General features: G+C 37.9%; 1 pseudogene; it reads left to right on the top strand.

Moving 5' to 3' along the window:
* The first annotated feature begins 3414 nt into the window (after positions 1-3414).
* Positions 3415-4352, top strand: LOC112666867 (olfactory receptor 7A17-like; annotated as a pseudogene).
* Positions 4353-16315: the final 11963 nt, after the last annotated feature.

Below are 16315 nucleotides of genomic sequence, written 5' to 3'. Positions count from 1 at the left end.
TGTTTTCCAGAGTGGCTGCATCAGTTTGCTTTCTTACCACAATGTAAGAGTGTTCCCCTTTCCCTGCATGCTCACCATATCTGTGGTTTACTGAGTTGTTAATTTTAGCCATTCTGACTGATATAAGGTGGTATCTCATTGTGGTTTTGATTTGTATTTATGAGTGATGATCAGGAGTGATGTTGAGCAGTCTTTCATGTGTCGACCATTTGTATGTCTTTCTTACAGAAATGTCTATTCATGTCTTCTGCCTATTTCTTCACTGGATTATTATTATTATTATTATTAGTAGTAGTAGTATTTTGGTGTTGAGTTTGATAGGTTCTTACAGATTTTGGATACTAGATCTTTTTCTGATTAAGTCATTTGCAAATAGCTTCTCTCAGTCTGTAGGTTGCCTTTTAGTTTTGTTGACTGTTTTCTTGGCTGTATAAAAGCTTTTTTATCCTGATGAAGTAACTATAGTTCATTTTTGCTTTTATTTCCCTTGCCTTTGGAGACATGTCTTTTTTTATTTAAAATTTTTATTTACTTATGAGAGAGAGAGAGAGAGAGAGAGAGAGAGGCAGAGACATGGGCAGAGGGAGAAGCAGGCTTCCGGCAGGGAGCTCAATGTGGGACTCAATCTGGAACTCCAGGATCATGCCCTGAGTCACAGGCAGATGCTCAATCACTAAGCCACCCTGCCATCCTGCTTTTGGAGACATGTCTAGCAAGAAGTTGCTGTGGCTGAGGTGAATATAAAAAGTGGTCCTGTTTCATTCTTCTGCATGTAACTGTTCAATTTTCCCATCACCGTTTATTGAAGAGACTATCCTTTTTCCATTGGATATTCTTTCCTGCTTTGTTGAAGATTAGTTGCCCATAGAGTTGAAGATCCATTTCTGGGATTTACATTCTGTCCCACTGACCTATGAGTCTGTTTTTGTGCCAGTACCATACTGTCTTAATGGTTACAACTTTATAATACAGCTTGAAGTCTGGAATTGTGATACCTCCAGCTTTGGTTTTCTTTTTCAACATTCTTTTGGCTATTTGGGGTCTTTTCTGGTTCCATACAAATTTTAGGATTATTTGTTCCAGCTCTGTGAAAAATGCTGATGGTATTTTGATAGGGATTGCACTGTAGATTGCTCTGGGTAGCATAGACATTTTTACAATATTTATTCTTCCCAATGTGGTGTATGTATACAATGGAATATTACTCAGCCGTTAGAAACGACAAATGCCCACCATTTACTTCAACATGGAGAGACCTGGAGGGTATTATGCTGAGTGAAATGAATCAATTGGAAAAAGACAAACATTATATAGTTTCATCCATTTGGGGAATATAAAAATTAGTGAAAGGGAATAAAGGGAAAGGAGAGAAAATGAGTGAAAATATCAGTGAGGGTGACAAAACATGAGAGACACCTAACTCTGGGAAATGAACAAGGGGTAGTGGAAGGGGAGGTGGGCGGGGGGTTGGGGTGACTGGGTGATGGGCACTGAGGGGGGCACTTGGCGAGATGAGCACTGGGTGTTATGCTATATGTTGGCAAATTGAACTCCAATAAAAAAATTAAAAAAATATTTATTCTTCCAATCCATGAACATGGAATGTTTTTCCATTTCTTTGTGTCTTTCTCAATTTCTTTCATATGTGTTCTATAGTTTCAGAGTAAAGATCCTTTACCTCTTTGGTTAGGTTTATTCCAAAGTGTCTTATGGTTTTTAGTGCAATTATAAATGGGATTGGTTCCTTGATTTCTCTTTCTTCTGCTTCATTGTTAGTGTATAGAAATGCAAATGACTTCTGTGCTTTGGTTACAGCTTTGCTGAATTCCTCTATCAGTTGTAGCAATTTTTGGGTGAAGTCTTTTGGGTTTTCTACATAGAGTATCATGTCCTAGCCTCAGTAATCAGACAACGAAGAGAAAAAAAGGCCTGCAAATTAGCAAAGAAAAAGTCGTTTTTCACTCTTTGTAGATGATGTCAGTTTTTTAAAATGTTTTTATTATGGAAGTGTTGAATCACTCTATTGAACACCTGAAACTAATAATACTGGAATGTTACTAACTTGAATTGAAATAAGCACATTGCCTTTTAAAAATTGAGTTGAATTTTTTGCTGTGAAATTTTTGAACATATTTTGGATATTAATCTATTACAAAATATGTATTTTGCCAATCTTTTCTCCATTTGACTGTTGCCTTTTCACTGGAGAAATAATTCTCTTTGACACACAGATATTTTTACTTTTGCTGAAGTATTTTTTTTTCTCTAATTACCTATGTCTTTGTTGTTATATCCAGGAAATCTTGGTCAAATCCAGTGTCATGGCCATGTACTTCTGTGTTTTGTTCTAAGTGCTTACAGTTTTACTCGTTGTGTTTAGATCTATGATCCATTTGGAGTCATGTTTGTAGATGTGAATGGAAGGGTCACTCTTATTTTTTTTAAATGATTTTATTTATTTATTCATGAAAAAAGAGAGACAGAGAGAGACAAAGACACAGGCAGAGGGAGAAGCAGAGGGAGAAGCAGGCTCCATGCAGGGAGCCTGAGGTGGGACTTGAATCCAGGCCTCCAGGATCATGCCCTGGGCTGAAGGCGGTGCTAAACTGCTGAGCCACCCGGGCTGCCCTTATTTTTTGCATGGATATTCTGGTTTTCCATCACCATTTCTTGGATAGGCTGCCATATACTTCCCTTTGAACTGTCCTGGCACTCTTGCCAAAAATCATTCAATCATATAAAAAAGGGTTTATTTCTGGGATCCCTCTTATTTCAATGAGTTATATTTCTGTTGTTGAGAATAGATCATTTGTATACATTTCTTTGGAGAAATATCAATTCAAATCATATCAAACAATATTTGAAAATATTTTTTCTTTTGCAACTCATATGTTGATAACAGATTTATAACTATAATATATACAGAACTCCTACAACTCAACACAACATACATATCCCAAAATAAATTGTGTTAATGCTGAGGATATTTATAGTTAACTTCATGCTTTGCCTACTGTCTTCAGTAATAATAATAATTATTGTTCATATTGGATAATTTGTCAAACTATTGTTGAATAAACAAAACAAAAGCCACAAGGAACTTGTAAAAGGAAACATTGCCTTGAGTAAATGTTTAGATTGGAGCAAGGATGGCTAATCAGCTTAAATATCATGATTAACACGGAGCATTTGGGATTCTCTGAAATTTTTATCTAAAGGTAATAGATCTGAAAAAAATGTAAGAATTAGTGCATTACTATATGTTAGCAAATTGAACTCCAATAAAAATATACAAAAAATAATGCATTAAATGTTTTAATACACAAACTGTATAATTTCTCTTAGTTTATTAATCACTGCTTGAGGCTAAATTCACAATGATCTTCTCTCTGTCCTAACAGTTTCACTAGTTACATGGAATAAAGAAATCAAACCTATGTTTCAGAATTTTTCCTCCTGGAACTTTCAGAAGAGAAGGAGCTACAGTCCTTGGTCTTTGGCTGCTCCTGTCCTTGTACCTGGTCACCTTCAGTGGAAACCTGATCATCATCCTGGCTGTTGTAATGGACTCCCACCTCCACACTCCCATGTACTTCTTTCTTACCAACCTGTCCTTTGTAGATGTCTGTTTCACCTCCACTACCATCCCCAAGATGCTTCAGAACACCCAGACTCAGAGCAAAGTCATCATCTATGCAGGCTGCATTGCACAGATTTATTTTCCCATAGTCTTTGCCATGTTGAATGTCTTTTTCCTGAGTGTGATGGTCTTTGGCAGATGGCCATCTGCTGCCCCCAGCACTACATGGTCATCATGAATCGTCTGCTCTGTGGACTGCTGGTTCTGGTGTTCTGGATCATGTGTATCCTGAACTCCTTGTTACAGTTTAATGATATTGTGGCTTTCTTTCTGTACATACTTCCAAATCCCCCACTTTTTCTGTGAACGCAATCAGAAATTTGCTTGTTCTGACCCCCTTCTTAATAACTTGGTGATATATTTTGCAACTGTCTTGTTAGCTGCTGGTCCCTTTATTGGGATCCTTTACTCTTATTCTAAGATCGTTTCCTCCATATGTGGAATATTGTCAGCTCAGGGCAAGTATAAAGCATTTTCCACCTGTGCATCTCACCTCTCAGTTGTCTCCTTATTTAATTGTATGATACTTGTGTACCTTAGCTCTGCTGCTACCCACAGCTCACAGTCAAGTGCAATGGCCTTGGTGATGTATACGGTGGTCACACTCATGCCAAACCCCTTCATTTATAGCCTGAAGAACAGAGATATAAAGAGGGTTCTGAAAGCATTCTTTGTGAGGGAAACTCCACCTGGCCAACTGTTAAAAGACTGAAGAAGTGGCTGAGACTTCAGAGGTCAAAGTCTCTCTGTCAGAAATCATGAATTTTACTCAAGTTGTATGCATAGTATTCCTCTTTCTGTTGATTTCCTTGTCTTCAACTTCTCTATGCCAAATATGTAATTCACTTTATTAAGCTCTGCTCTCTCTGATACTAGTGTTTCCCTTTGTACTTTCCACTTTCTAATATTTATTTTCAACTATGGATCCGAAATATTTGGACAGTTTCATTTTCCTGAGAAAATAGACATTTTTAAATTCTCATTCATTTGGGGAATATAAATAATAGTGAAAGGGAATAGAAGGGAAGGGAGAAGAAATGGGTAGGAAATATCAGAAAGGGAGACAGAACAAAAAGACTCCTAACTCTGGGAAATGAACTAGGGGTGGTGGAAGGGGAGGAGGGCGGGGGATGGGGGTGAATGGGTGACGGGCACTGAGGGGGGCACTTGACGGGATGAGCACTGGGTGTTATTCTGTATGTTGGCAAATGGAACACCAATAAAAAATAAATTTATTATAAAAATATAAATTTTCTTTCTTTCCTTCTTTCTTTCTTTCTTTCTTTCTTTCTTTCTTTCTTTCTTTCTTTCTTTCTTTCTTTCTCTTTCTTTCTTTCTTTCTTTCCTTTCTTTTTCTTTCTTTCTTTCTTTCAGAGAGAACACAGGTAGGGAGAAGGGCAAGCAAACTCCCTGTTGAGCATGGAGATGTACTCAATCCCAGGACCACAAGATCATAACCTGAGCCAAAGTCAGAGACTTAACAGACCTAGCCACCCAGGTGGCCCAATATAGATTTTTTTAAAGAATAATCTTTCTCAAAAGACAATATCATACCAAATAATTTTTCTTTTTTTAACTGCAAAAATTGTCTTGGGTGATACTAAATCTATGGAGTAAGCTACAATTTATGAATTTATATGATTTTATAGTAGAGGAAAATCCGAGAATACTTTTTCACTTTTATGTGTGATGTTCCTTTGTATATTGGTATTTTAATTTCCCTTCCTGGTAGTAGACACTCCTCCCCTTCCACCATATCTATTTTCTAGCTGTTCACGCAGTTTTATTCTCCTCATTAAGATCCTGTTTATTTCAGTTTGTTGTCCACAATGTGTACATTAGTCACTACTTTATTCAAAATATTCATCACACATGTCTCTAAGAGAAGACTTTATTGAGTGACAAATTTTAATAAATATACCAGCCTTAGAATATGACCTTAGAATAGGTGACCTTTAATATGATAAAGCAAAATTTTAATTTACACATTGTACTCTTCAAAATATTTATTCTTCATGCTATATGTTTATTCATTGAAATATGGATGGCTGGTGCCCATGTGTAAGGGAGCTTACACATACGACAGAAGGACTGAATGGCATTTTCCTATTTTTATTGAATCATGTCCTTGTTTCAGTCTGAAATCTTTCAGTGATGCCTATAGTATGGCTCCTTTCATTGTAATAATGGATACATACCCCCATTCCTTCTAAATTTTGCTATAACAATGAAAGGGATGGTGAGTGATCATTATCATTATCATCCATTATACATGTCTATCATGCTTAGGATTCTATTTATCTTTCATGGTCAAAGAATGACTCAAGAGACAGCTTGCATTCCTGTCTATTCATGTGAATGCTTCTTCCACAAACATGTATGTCTCTTTTAACTTACTTGGTTACTGGAAAATGAACCTCAACAAGTTTTTAAATGTAGTTGTTTGAAATATACTGAAATAGCAGAGTAACCATGAATACTGTCTGCGAGTATAAGAAGAAATGTCAAGAAAAATCAACAGTAGATTATGATAATTGTCCTCATTTTTTTCAAAATTTTATTTTTTTTCCATTTTTCTTTTTTTTATAATAAATTTATTTTTTATTGGAGTTCAATTTGCCAACATACAGAATAACACCCAGTGCTCATCCCATCAAGTGCCTCCCTCAGTGCCCGCCACCCACTCACCCCCACCCCCCCGCCCTCCTCCCCTTCCACCACCCCTAGTTGGTTTCCCAGAGTTAGGAGTCTTTTGTTCTGTCTCCTTTTCTGATATTTCCCACACATTTCTTCTCCCTTCCCTTATATTCCCTTTCATTATTATTTATTTTCCGCAAATGAATGAGAACATATAATGTTTGTCCTTCTCCGATTGACTTACTTCACTCAGCATAATACCCCCCAGTTCCATCCACGTTGAAGCAAATGGTGGGTATTTGTCATTTCTAATGGCTGAGTAATATTCCAGTTAGTTAACATATGGTGCAATATTGGTTTCAGAAGTAGAATTCAGTGGTTCATTATTAATATACACACCCAGTGCCCATCCCAACAAGTGCCCTCCTGATACTCATCACCCATCTAGCCCATCCTCTACTCACCTCCCACCATCAGTCCTCAGTTTGTTCTCAATACTTAGGAATCTCTTATGGTTTGTTTTACTCTCTCTCTCTTTTTTACTTCTCCCCTCCCATATGTTCATCTGTTTTGTTTCCTAAATTCTGCATATGAGTGAAATCATATGGTATTTGTCTTTCTCTGACTGAATTATTTTGCTTAGCATAATACACTCTAGCTCCATCTATGTCATTACAAGTGGCATGATTTCATTCTTTTTGACAACTGAGTAATATTTCTTTCTATCTATCATCTATGTATATCTATCTATCTATCTATCTATCTATCTATCTATCTATCAATCATCTCTCTATATCTCACAGCTTTATCCATTCATCTGTCTTTAGATATTTGGGCTCTCTCCATAGCCTGGCTTTTGTTGATTATGCAGCTGTAAGCATTGGAGTACAAGTACCCCTTCCAATCTGTATTTTTGTATCTTTTGGGTAAATACTAGTAGTGCAATAGCTAGATCATAGGGCACTTTTACTTTTAACTTTTTGAGTAACCTCCATACTGTTTTCCAGAGTAGCTGCCCCAGTTTGCATTCTAGCCAACAGCACAAGAGTGGTCCCCTTTCTCTGCAACTTTGCCAACATCTGTTGTTTCTTGTATTGTTAATTTTAGCCACCCTGACAGGTGTGAGATGGTATCATACCATGGTTTTGATTTGTATTTACCTGATGACGAGCATCATTTCATGTGTGTTAGCCATCTGGATGCTTTCTTTGAAAGGGTGTCTATTTATGTCTTCTACCCATTTCTGGACTGGACTTTTGTTTTTTTAAGTGTTGAGTTTGATAAGTTCTTTATAGATTTGGATGCTAATCCTTTTCAGATATATCATTTGCAAATACCTTCTCCCATTCTGTCACTTGCCTTTTAGTTTTGTTGATTATTTCCTTTGCTGTGCAGAAGCTTTTTATCTTGTTGAAGTCCCAATAGTTTATTTTTGCTTTTTTTTGTATGATAGACATACATTTAAATGATGAACTACTTCTCCGATCTTAATGCCTCAAAGACATCAAAATCTGAGGCACATTTGCATTTGTTCACTGAGAGGCTCTCAACCAGCTAAAGGGATGAATATCTCCAAATTGACTTTAGATTTCTTCTTCTACTTAAAGGTGGGATTAACACATAAAATGCTTTTACCCAGAGGAAGCTCAGTAAATGAATGGAGAAGTTTAGTCTCAGTTTCCTCAACAAAAGTTTATTGGATAAATGTTTTTTAAAAAGATTTTATTTATTTATTCACAAGAGACACAGAAAGAAGGCAAAGACACAAGCAGAGGGAGAAGCAGCCTCTTCTCAGGGAGCCCGATGTGGACTTGATCCCATAACTCTGGGATCACGTCCTGAGCCAAAGGCAGACTTTCAACCACTGAGGCACCCAGACATCCCTGGATAAATGTTTGAAATCAAGTCTTAATGCTAATGTAAAATGACTACATTAGTGTTTTACAGTAAGTTTATGCTTTTAGATTTCTATAGGTCAGAAGCCTGAAGTCATTCTCATTGGGGCTAAAATGAAGATGTTTGCAAGGCTTGGTTGCTTCTGGAGGCTACAGGGAAGAATCTATTTGTCTATTCCAAGCTCATAATATAATGCAAAAAAAGAGCTAAATATACTTCTTTCTTTTTTAAAGATTCTATTTATTTATTTGAGAGAGAGAGAAAGCATATGTGTGAGATTGGGGGGAGAAGCAGAGAGGGAGGAGGGAGACAAACAGACCATGCTGAGCCTTGGGCCCAACAGGGGCTTGATCCCAGGACTGGGAGTCAATGACCTGAGCTAAAACCAAGAGTCTGATGCTCAAATGACTAAGCCATTCAGATGACCTTATATAGATTTCTTATAATTAACAAACGCCTCATGATGAGAGACTAAGGACAGCTCTTAATTTATAAGTATGAAATTCCTAATTGTGAAATGTGTAATAAAGCTAGGTATGTCATTATATCAAAAAAACTTAGTTCTCCTCCTTGTTGAAAAGGAAAACAGCAGTTTTCTGTAGATGGCAGGGCTGTATCTCCACCACAAGTTAGCATTTTGGAGACCCAAGGGATCTAATCCAGACAGATTGCTCAATCCGAGACTTTAGGGAAAAGTTGAAATCAGGGTTGGGATAGGGTGCTGAGAGGTCTGAACTCTGGGAGGCCCTGAGTTCTGAAAAAGGAACAATTAGCTCTGAATTCACTCGCTTATAACCTGGTCTGTTGGGAACACACATAATCACCAGGAAGACTTTCCTTTGTGTTCAGACCAGTGTCCCACAGGGAAATCATGTGCTTAGAAGTTGGTGGAAACAGGAGGGAAACATGCCTCATGAATAGACAGAGAAAGCTCTCAATATCCCCTGTGGGGCAGCTGCCCTGACTGTGCCACTGTGGGCTGGATGGGACCTGGTTGTTGCCTCTGAAGTCCTAAGATTGGCTGGGAGACTAATACCAGCCTCCTTCCTGCCGTCTTGTGTGGGGACAGAGTTTAGTCACCATCGTCCCCACCCAGGAGGAATTCAGGCTACCACATGGAGACTCCCTCAGAGTTCCCATGCAGGTGAGTCCCAGAGCTCAGCAGGTCCTGCAGGAAAGGGTAGGAGACAATCCAAGCCAGGCACATTGACATGATGTCAGCTGATAACTGCTAGCCTAGCCCAGAAGCTAGAGATCTCTATGCTCATTTGCTTGCCTGATGAGCTGGTTAATGGATTCATTGATGATGTTAAAAAAAAAGAAGTGGACATTGGTTTTCTGTATTATACATAGTCTCTACCAGGTCTTTGCATTTGTATGGTAAGGTCAGGTGTTTTTTTCTTTTAAAGATTTTATTTATTTATTCATGAGAGACAGAGAGAGAGAGAGAGAGAGAGAGAGAGAGAGAGAGAGAGAGAGAAGCAGGCTTCATGCAGGGAGCCTGATGTGGGACTTGATCCCAGGACTCCAGGATCATGCCCTGGGCAGAAGGCAGGTGCTAGACCGCTGAGCCACCCAGGATCTCCAGGTCAGGTGGTTTTTTATTACCATTTTTAAGAAAAAGATTTTATTATTTATTTATTCTTGAGACACACAGAGGGAGGGGCAGAGACATAGGCAGAGGGAGAAGCAGGATCCCTGTGGGCAGCCAGATATGGGACTTGATTCCTGGACCCCGGGATCACAACCTGAGCCAAAGGCAGATACTCAACCACTGAGCCACCCAGGTGCCCCTTTATTCCATTTTTTTATTGCATTCTTTCAAAAAAGGAATTGGAGAGGGTTTTTGTTTTTATTTTGACATCTTTGCTGCTTGCATTGAGTTCTATTGTGTATGTATAGACATATATGTGGGAGAATTATGTTTATTAGTAGTATGGCTTAAATCTGTTACTCAATTATATGGTGTTCTCTACATTGCTTTTTTATTTTATTATCCTTACTGAAAAATTGACTGTCACTAAAATTCTTCACTTGTCAATACTTGCAATACATGAAATAGAAAATAAATAGTATTTTGAACGTTGTGCTAATAAATCTCCTCTTTATATATTTCTCATTTGTTTTCACATCGCTGTCATTCCTCATGGATCCTTTTGGCTCTTTGTGATGAGGTCTATTTCTAAGATCTGCATCATCTTTGACCATTAACTCTTCTTTACATTTGACTGAAGATCACCTTTACCTTCCATAAGCATATTTGAATCCATATATTTTTATGGAAGAAAAATATTATCACTTAGATAATGCTTTCTCCCCAGATGTAAAGGTCATTCTCTTATATTCTTTTATTCCTAGTCTTGAACATTTAATCTGGAATCAGTGACCCATCTTGATAGCACTTAATTATTCTTTTATGTCTTTGTATAGTTATAGATTCTCGTATAATTTTTATTCACATAATAGTTTTGAAACCACTATACTTGACCTAATTTTGTTCCTCTTGAAAATGTATTCCTTACATTCTTAGTGCTTTTAAAACTTCTCTTCCCAGATAATGCATGCATAGACATTTACACACTGTTCAAATGGATGAGTAGTACCCTTTGCTCATCATGAATGCTCTTTAAGATCTAGGGCAATCTTGTTTTCTACCTGTGTCCATTCTTCCTTCTTAGTAATACTTCATGGAGTTACCTCCAGTCAACTAAGGTGATCCTAATTTTTTATTTCATGGTTGGCATAATATTTCATAATGTGACTGTGCGATTCACATTTTGAAAGATTTTTCTTTCTTAGTATTTTGTTATTAAAACAATGTCACAAAAATATTTTGAGACCATTATGTTAAAAATCTGGTTCTCTTCCAGAGGAAATATTGTTCCCCAGGGGGACACTGAGCAATTTGGAGGTTACATGGGAAGTGTCAGGAGAGGTTAGGGATACTCTAAACATCCTACAAATCCCAGGACATGCACCACCACGGAGAATGGACTGGAACAGAATGTCAGTAGCACTGAAATTAAGAATTGCTGAGTTAAAGAATATGTTAAATATATGATTAAAATATTTATATCTGCCTTCAGGTTATTTTCCCAACATTGTAACAGTTCATGTTTCTGTCAGAAAAATTAGAGAATCTTCTTTTGCTACCTGTTTAAAAATTCCAATCCAATCAGTGAGAGACATCTTTACCTTGTCTCACAGGCTGATGGATGTGCAAGAGATTCCTTGTCGTCTCAAACCATTAATAAATTTGAGCAAATATTCATATATTTGATCACCAGGTTCATTGTTAGATGCCTATGATTATCATATGTCCATAAACACTATGCATATTCTGCAGCTAGCTGCATTATTGTTGAATGACTTTTAGTTGCATATATTGTCCATAAAAATTTTAAATTTTATATAGTTAAATATGTCTCTTCTCTTTATTTCTGATTTTCCTGTCTCAATTACAATGGTTTTGTTCACCTGTAGCTTGTATCTGTATTTTCCACCTTCAAGTGAATGAACTGTTCCCATTTACATAGAGGTCTATAATCTCTCTGAATTATTTTCGATGTGCAAGTCTAGGAACCCATTTATTTTCTTTCAGATGGATAGCATATGTACCAGCTTGTATGGAACAACCTTTAACAAGTAAATTGAAATACAACCTTGTCATATATGAAATGTCCATATACACTGAAACCTATTTCCTGATTCCTTCAACAAATACGAGCAGAGGGATCCCCGGGTGGCGCAGCGGTTTGGCGCCTGCCTTTGGCCCAGGGCGCGATCCTGGAGACCCGGGATCGAATCCCACATCAGGCTCCCGGTGCATGGAGCCTGCTTCTCCCTCTGCCTGTGTCTCTGCCTCTCTCTCTCTCTCTCTCTCTCTGTGACTATCATAAATAAATAAAAAAATTAAAAAAAAAAAAAAAAAACAAATACGAGCAGAGCATCTGCTCAGGCCAGAGAGTTCTAGGGACCTTCTATGCTATGTTCCCTTATGCCAAGATCTTTGGTAAATTATCGATCCATGTTAACACTGTTAAATTACTATGATTGCACATCACATCTTAGTTCATTTTAATGCTCCATTCGGTTTTGTCTAACATGGTTGGATGAAACTAGTCTACATAACTGGCTTCGATGCTGCTGCCCAACCTTTTAGGTCAGAACTTCTCATTTTCTCAAATTTGTTTCCCTGTGAATGTGCATATGCTCACATCTCATTTTGAATCATTGAAATTTGAACAATGTTGGTGAAGGCCCTACTCCTTTGGTGTTTGCATAATGATGGTGGAGATATGGTACTAGAGTTTCAGGTATGAATGTTATGGAGATGATCATTTAAAGCCAGAGGACACAGGTGGGTGCAGAATTTTGTACAGCAAGGTCTGACTGGCCTTTGGGTGTTGTGCAAAGACCAGAAATGGGACCAGAGTGCATACACTGTGTTTGTCCAAAAACCAGCAGAATCCAAAGCCCAGGAAAAGCCAATAAAAGATGCTACATAAGGAAAGGGAGAGAGAAGTGCCCCACCCCTTTGAAGATCCCAGGAAATTCAATTGCTCAAATAAATATGAGGCAGGCATAGATGAAACAGTCTCCTCCTGCTCATCCCACTATGCTGGACCATGCTGTGCTTGGCCTGTTTCTTCTGCTGAACTGCTGATTTCTCCCCTTAGCACACTTTTCTCTTAGCACATTCACTCTGCAAGGCAAATGACACCATGAAGATATAACTACTTTTGTCTTCTGATTGAATTTAGTTTTGCTCCTCCATTATTTTTGTAAGCCATCAGGAAAATAACAAGAATTGGAATGTTGTCTGAACCAGGGACGCTTCCTTTCTCTTGTCTCTCAGTTTTCAGCAACCACCTGAACCATTAGATCTTTTTGCCACCTGTCTGATTTCCGTCTCTTGCTTCTCTCTCTCTCTTTATCCGCCCCCCACTCCAGTTTTTGAGCAGAATGTGTTTCTTTAAATATGGGACAGAAAATGAGTATTGGTGGTATGATTTGTCAATTTTTTGTCCATGGGAAGCTTGCTAATTGGAATGTCAGGTAACATTTTACATTGTTTAGCATCTGGCCAGCCTGATTTAGAGCTGCTCCAGCTTCATCATCGAGGCTGGGGGTGAGGAGTTATGGTAAGAACACAGTCCAGGGAGCAATGATCTGGTGTGTGTGTGTGTGTGTGTGTGTGTGTGTGTGTGCGCGCGCGTGCACGTGCACCTGTGGAGGGGTCCGTGGTCTAATATATTCCAAGTTAACTCTTACAATACAGAAGCCAGACTCAATCACCTGATGGTACTCAGCAGCGACTGCATTTCAGTTTACAGGATGCTTTTGCAAGTAGATTATAAAATACAAGAAGTATATATTGTGGGTGGTGATTCCTTTTTCTTGAAGTTAACCAGTAGAGAGGACATCTATCATCTATTTCTTTAAAATTGTCTGAAACCATTCTCATTGCTTTGCTGCTTGTTCCCCTTACCACACTTGCCTCCTTTTTTGGACTCAAGTAGCTCAAAATAGTATAATTTCCAGGGGCTCTGCAGAGGCCATTCCCTCTTCCAGCACACGCTTCCCCAGATATACTCATGGCTCCTTCCCTCTCTTCCCTGGGGTCTCTGTTCAAATGTCACCTTGTTTACTGGTCTTGCCTAACACCAATTACAAAATAACACTCAATTATCAGATCTCATTCAGTTTTTCCTCTCTCCCCCTATGATCTTCTGTGCTGTTTCTTATATTCCACATATGAGTGAAACCATATGATAATTATCTTTCTCTGATTGACTTATTTTGTTCAGCATAATACCCTCCAGTTCCATCCATGTCCATGTAAAAAGAGGTAATATTTATCCTTTCTGATGGCTGGATAGTATTCCATTATATAGATATAAAATATATGTATATATATAAAACATATATATATATAAATATATATATCTCATATTCTGAATTCATTCATCTGTTGTCTGACATCTTGGCTCTTTGCACATTGGCTCTTTGGCTATTTTGGACATTGCTGTTATGAACATTGGGGTGCAGATGCCCCTTCGGATCACTTCATTTGTTTCTTTGGAGATAAATGCCTAGTAGTGCAATTGCTGGGTCATATGGTAGCCCAGTTTTAACTTCTTGAGGACCTCCATACCATTTTCCAGAGTGGCTGTACCAGTTTGTATTGCCACCAACAGTATAAGAGTGTGCCCTTTTCTCCTCATCCTCTCCAACATTTGCTGTTTCCTGTCTTGTTAATTTTAGCCATTCTGACTGAAATGATGTGGTATTTCATTGTGGTTTTGATTTATATTTCCCTGATGCCATGTGCTGTGGAGCATTTTCTCATGTCTGTTGGTCATTTGTATGTCTCGGAGAAATGTCTGTTCATATCTTCTGCCCATTTCTTGACTGGATTCTTTGTTTTTTTTTTTTTTTTTTTTTTTTGGTGTTGAGTTTGATAATTTCTTTCTAGATGTTGGATACTACCTTTTATCTGATATATCATTTGCAAATATATTCTCCCATATGTTGGTTGCCTTTTGATTTTCTTGACTGTTTTCATTGCTGCACAAAAGCTTTTAGGGGATCTCTGGGTGGCTCAGCAGTTTAGTGCCTGCCTTTGGCCCAGGGTGTGATCCTGGAGTCCCGGGATCGAGTCCCACATCAGGCTCCTGGCATGGAGCCTGCTTCTCCCTCTGCCTGGGTCTCTGCCTCTCTCTCTCTCTCTGTGTCTTTCATGAATAAATACAATCTTTAAAAAAAGCTTTTAATCTTGATGAAGTTTCAGTAGTTCATATTTGCCCTTTCTGCTTCCCTTTGGAGACGTGTCTAGGAAGAATTTGCTGTGCCAAGGTTATAGAGGTTGATCCCTGTGTTCTCCACTAGGATTTTGATGGATTCCTGTCTCATATTTAGGTCTTTCATCCATTTTGAGTTTATCTACATCAGTGGTATAGAGAATAGTCCAGTTTCATTCTTCTGCATCTTACTGTTCAACTTTCCCAGCACCTTTTATTGAAGACTATTTTTTTTTCCCATTGGATATTCTGTCAAAGATTAGTTCCCCATAGAGGTGAGGGTCCATTTATGGGTTCTCTATTCTGTTCCATCGATCTGTGTTTCTTTTTTTTTTTTGTGCCAGTATCATACTGTCTTGATAATTACAGCTCTCTAATTAAGCTTGAAGTCAGTCATTGTGATGGCACCACCTTTGGTTTTCTTTTTAACATTCCTCTGGCTATTAGGGGTCTTTTCTGGTTCCATGCAAATCTTAGGATTATTTGTGAAAAATGTTAGTGGTATTTTGATAGAGATTGCATTGAATGTGCAGTAAGGAGTCTCATGATGTAATGAGTACTGTGTGTTATATGTAATTGCTAAATTTTAAACACTAAATCTTTAAGTATATATTATATATGGGCTAACTGAATTTAAATAAACAATAGCACTTGTATCCACTCTCTCCTTGATATCCATTCTTGTTCTCTTCATAGCACTTGCCACCCTCTTATGTATTGTTAAAATTTTTATTTGTTTCTGTTCTTTCTCCATCATTGAATTATAGTGGCTTATTACTTTTAGGAACCTGTACTCATTGCCTAGACATTGCCTGGACCATGTTTGGTATTCAATATGTACTCCTCACATGCACGAAAGGCATCTTGATAAAAGAGTAGAAGGCAGGACCTCTGTAGGGGAATGGGGAAAATGAGACCAAATGCCTAATCAGAGATGAAACAGAAAGTAATCTTTTCAAGGGGAAAACCCTACACAAAATACTGAAATTAATTTATTTTTAAAAGATTTTATTTATTTATTTGAGAGAGAAAGAGAGAGAGGACTATCTGGGGGAGGCACAGAAGGAGAAGGAGAAGCAGACTCCCCACTGATCAGGGAGACCAACAATACAGGGCTAATCTGAGGACCCGAACATCACTACCTGCGCCAAAGGCATACACTTAACCAACTGAACCATGCATGTGCTCCCTGAAATTAATTTCTTGACTGCAAAATATAAATTGTTGCATGTCAGCCATGTGAGAAATGCCCTTCATTAATGAACATTAAGTAATGTTCATTAATTAAATTACGAACATAATTAATTAATTAATTTGTGAAATGAACTACTTAAATTAA

The sequence above is a fragment of the Canis lupus genome, chromosome 20 (genome assembly GCF_003254725.2).
Source record: "Canis lupus dingo isolate Sandy chromosome 20, ASM325472v2, whole genome shotgun sequence".
Taxonomy (NCBI): Eukaryota; Metazoa; Chordata; class Mammalia; order Carnivora; family Canidae; genus Canis; species Canis lupus.
Note: the sequence above shows the minus strand (reverse complement) of the source record. Positions and strands in the feature narration are given on the sequence as shown.